The sequence below is a fragment of the Temnothorax curvispinosus genome, unplaced genomic scaffold (genome assembly GCF_003070985.1).
Source record: "Temnothorax curvispinosus isolate PA1 unplaced genomic scaffold, ASM307098v1 QBEX01015589.1, whole genome shotgun sequence".
Taxonomy (NCBI): domain Eukaryota; kingdom Metazoa; phylum Arthropoda; class Insecta; order Hymenoptera; family Formicidae; genus Temnothorax; species Temnothorax curvispinosus.
The window spans coordinates 507-5,528 of NW_020225369.1; the positions used below are offsets into that span (position 1 = coordinate 507).

Sequence of the window (5,022 nt, forward strand, 5' to 3'; positions counted from 1 at the left end):
GTGCTTGAGGAAATACTCGCACACTTCGCACGCACCGAGCTCGCGAAGAACTCATTAAATTATGTTAACGAACTGCCGCGTTTTATATAAATTACTTTTGAATAAAGTTTTTAAGTACGTAAATTAAATTTTTGAATTTTTATTACATAGATCAATTCTATTTAAAACTAGAGTAAATAATAAATATTTTAGAAACACAAGAGAAACAAAAAGTAAAATAATTCTCTAATAATTAAAGTAATAATTTTTTAAATAACATTTTTTTAGATTTTTTTGAAAAATTATTTTTGTAACATTATATATATATTTTTTTTTTTTAAACAAAAGAGATAAGTAAAATATTGTGTTAGAGTTAGATGTTATAAGAAAAAGTATTTGTGATAGGGAAAAATTATGAGTTAGGATGTGTTTTATTTATACTTACCCATTTATTCATTTCCATATATTTAACCAAGATTAAATATTTATAAATTGATGCAAGAAAGCAATATATAGATATATTTAAAATTTATTAGATAGAAAACGTGATAAAATTGTTATTTATTACTAAAATTTATTTTAACAAAGCATCGATTTTACCCTAATTTTTTGTAGCCTATCCATCTATTTTTAATTGAAAAATTGGCTTTATGCTAGATAAAGTCAAGTTATATGACGTGAGATTCTAAATATTCTGTCGAGATACTGAAAATTTAAATTATTTCAGAACTGATGATATAGTACAATTATTCAGTTTTGCAATAATAAATAACTATTTCTCTTATTAATAAATAACTACGTTATATCAAAAATAATTTAGATAGAAAGCGACAGAAAAATATAACGAGATACATTATCGATAATCGTAAAATAAAGATTTGCATATATATTATTTAATTATTTAATTATAACAATGCGGTTATTGATTAATTATAATATCAATCGTGCGGAAAGTTTCTTTTTTTTCGGATCTCACGTCATTTATTCTGTATCTATATCGTATTTGATACATTTTCGAGATGCGTATACCTCATAAACAACATGCATAATAACGCATCTTTGTGTTTTCGCGGTCGGTTTTCGTGGTCGGTTTTTCGAGAAATTTTTCATTATTAATTTTTTAATTTTGTCTACATTATAAATTCTAATTTTTCGCGGGATATAATTGAGATATTCATAGAACGCGAAGTAACATTTTTTTCTGTACTTGATTACAATTTTAAATTAAAAGAACGGGTCACAAAAAGAAACGGATAATCAATATTCTCAAGTAAATAACGGAATTAGTAATATAGAAATATTTTTTATCAACCTTGTGCAGTCATTTTATAAATTAATATTTTTTGGTAAATTAACATCTCTTGTGCATTTTTTGATACGATCAATGCTCGCGTGTAATTCGAATCGTATTCGAACGTATACATATAATATTACTTGTCGACGATAATAATGATCCGACACTGGAAGGAATTTTCTCCTTTCTTCTGAAGAGGAAATACAGTTGGAACGCGCGGTAGCGGTGTGAGTGATATTTAATTTCACATACATACAACTTAATGGTATAACAATATTATTCTCAAGATCTGCAATGCTGTATATATATATATATGTATATATTTTTAAAAATGTAAACGTGAATATAAAACACGATTTAACGATGTCACAACATACGCGCTTACAACATTTGTCTACAAAACATCTTACCTTGTTGTTGAGAGCAGCTACTTTTCCCCTCATTTCGCTTCTTTCTCTTTGAACAGTTTGCAATTGACGCAATAGTTCTTCGTCTTTAGCCGCGCCGTCTTCTGGTGGCCATGTAGACAATCTTAATTGCGATTCTAAAGCTGATCGCTGTACCTCATTATTAGCTAGCTCGTTCTTGGCATTCGAGAGTTGTTTCTGCAGCTGAAATAAAATACATGTCGATTTATAGTTGGGGAGAGGGAGAAGCTTCCATTAGCGGACTCTTACCTGCTTGAGTTTTTCATTGTTACTTTGAGAGGAAGTAGTGATCTCCATTACGTTGTGTCGTAACAAATTTATTTCACTCTTAAGCTCGCTTTCCGTAGCCGATGCTTTTTCTAATGATAGTTTTAATTGTTCTATAGTAGATTTTAACGAAGCGCAACGTTCCTCTAAACTTGCTGTGGTACGGCTTTGTGTGTCAAAGCGGTCTTGCAGTTTCTAAAAAGAACAGCGTTCATGAAATTTATGTTTAAATTCCAAAAACCCTCTTTTCCTCGAAAATATATTGTCTTCGTGGATTGACATTATTAATATATTGATTCGAATATTAACACTTTTCTCAAAATATAGATTGTTGTTTTAGTAATCGCGTTTCCACCTTACTTGAATATGCGCTTCTTTTTCTTGCAGCATCATTTGCAATCTTTGGAGATCGCCGTCTAGAGACATTCTGTGCAATTCCATTTCTGTTGCGCGAGAGTCGCTGTGACGGACTTTTTTCTGTAGATTACGCTTCTCCGTTTCCAATCTGTTTAATTCTTGCTTCATTTTCTCTAGTTTATCTTAAACAAACGCAAAGTTATATGCACTGAGAGATTGTATATAGTGATTTTGAGAATATTTCTTCTAGATTGTACCTCGTACTGAGATTTTTCGTCTGGCTCGGTACTCATCTTTACCTCTAAGGTTGTAACCTTTTCACATAAATGCTCACATTCCTCTGTCTTTTGTTGAAGTGCGTCCAGCTGAAAACAAATAAAAATATTAACGCTTCCTTCCTTAGTGGAATGCAAGACATAGAAAAAAGATATACCTGTGCGTGATAGCCAGTTTGCGTTTGAGTTAATTTTGCTTCGATAGATTTTTTCTCTTCCTGAAGCGTCCGAATATTAGTCAGAAGATTATTGACTTTTACATCCGTATTGTTTTGGTTTTCTTGAGACTCCTTCAGTTGCTTCTTCAAGCTACACAGTTCTGTTTTGTAATCATCCTACAACGTTATCATAGATTTTATTATAACAGATCGGCTTATATAATTCACTTATGAATAATCGTCAAAGTTCAACGTACCCTCTCGCGTTCGATTTGAGCAACTTGTTGCATAAGCGATCGTACTCCTTTCCTAACGGTTTCAGGATCAACGTCCAGTATGATATCTCTGCTACTATCAGCATGGTCTTGCGCTGTAATTAAAATACATATTAACTGCATTTTATGCACCGTGAGATAATAAATAGTATCATTGTTGTAAATCAAAATAAAAATTTTTATTACCACGTGCTGGACTCCATCTTCTCGAAGGGCTCATTAATTTAAACGGCATGTTTACGCTTCCATCCATTTGAATACCGGCGATACGGCGTAGCGTGGAACCCACACTGCACTGCTCAGTTTCTGCTCTACTTCCTTCTTAGCAGTCTCCAATTGCGACTCTTACCCTGTCTTCGGATCCTCCGAGGCGTGCCTGAAATCAGAAATACATCCTTAATTCTCGGTGCGAACCGACTCGAAAATTATATACCTTTAGCTCTTGAAGTTGCTGCGTGGCATCGGCCAAGCAAACTTCCAGATTATGTTTCTGATCTTCCAATTTTCTTTCACGACAGCGGCTATCCTCGAGCCGCACCAGCAACTCTTGTCCTCGGGCACGCCACCGTTCATCTTCTTCATCCGCTCGCGCGCGTAGTTTTCCAAGTTCTTGCCGCGTAACTTCCAAACTGTTATCCAAATCGATTACCTGCAACAATAAGATTCGTTTTATTGACTAAAATCGAATATATGTAGAAGGACCTGCGCGTTTCTTCACCTGTTTCTTCACTTGATGCAATTGCAGTTGTATTCGCTCTCTCTCCTCGATCTCGTTAGCAAGTCTGGCCTGCAGCTCCTTTTCTTCGTTTTGAGCCTGGGCATTGTTCTTGTGGCATTTCTGTAACTCGTCCTGCGTGAAACAAAGTTGCTGTTGCAGTTGTAACGCGTCGCGTTCCATGTCGCGTACTTGCGCCTGCAGACGCGTCCTCTCGACGTCCATGGTCGCTTTCGTGTCTTCCAATGCTAAACACGGACATTTTAGCAGCTACTCCGACACTAAACGCATCTATATACTACGAAAAGAAAATACTAACTTGCTATTTTCTAGTACGACTCCTCCAACGTTCTTCCTTGTTCTCTTCTTCCGCTCTCAATTTGCTTAACGTGTTCCCGCAATTCTTTGTTACTGTTGTTGTATTTTTCTTTCTCATACGTGGTATCCGCTAATTGTCTTCGTACGTCAACTAACTCTTTGCGCATCGTCTCATTAACATTGTCAGCTGCAATAAAATAATAAGTTGATTATAATAACGATAATAATATTGATGGAGAATTGAAACAGAAAATTTGGGAAAGAAAATTCATTACAGTCTTTGAGTTTCCTAATAGTATCGTGTAATTGATTTTGCAGGCCGTCTACTTTATCCTCCGACATGTGCAGTTGAACTTGCAATTCTTCGACTTCTCGTTGCGTGGACTCTCGTTCCTTCCAAAGCTCCTCTATCTTTAAGTCAAATTTCATTTTTTCCTCGTTAGCTCTCAACTTTGTTTCGTCCAACTTTTTTTTGAGACGATTTAATTCGTCGCGCAATTGATTCGTATTATTTCGTTCTTGCTCGGCGCGCGCTGCAGCCTCTCTTTTAACACGTTCCAAAGTGTTCTTTTCTTCTTCTAATTCACGCGTAATAGTGTCAATTTTTCGATTCACGCCTTTTGGTCGTGATAAGCTATAACAAAATCAGATACATTTTAATATATTGATAATACGACATAAAACATCATATTTACATACATATTATTGTGTTATATATATATTAAAAGTATTGGTCTTATAAAGACAATTAAGACTTAATTTATTTATTTACACACCTATTAAAAGTGCTTGTTGTTTATCATTTTCGGCTCTAAGAAGCGCTTCCTCATGCTGCTTACACAAATTCTCTATGTGTTGCTGCAACTCCTCTATTCGCTGTTGAAACTGATTAATTTCTTCATTTTTGTTTCTTTCCACTTGTAATAAAGACTGTTGTAACCGTTTCTCTAAAGTTA

General features: G+C 34.4%; 1 pseudogene; it reads right to left on the reverse strand.

Moving 5' to 3' along the window:
- Window positions 1-1,683: 1,683 nt before the first annotated feature.
- On the reverse strand, window positions 1,684-5,017 carry LOC112465874 (annotated as a pseudogene).
- Window positions 5,018-5,022: the final 5 nt, after the last annotated feature.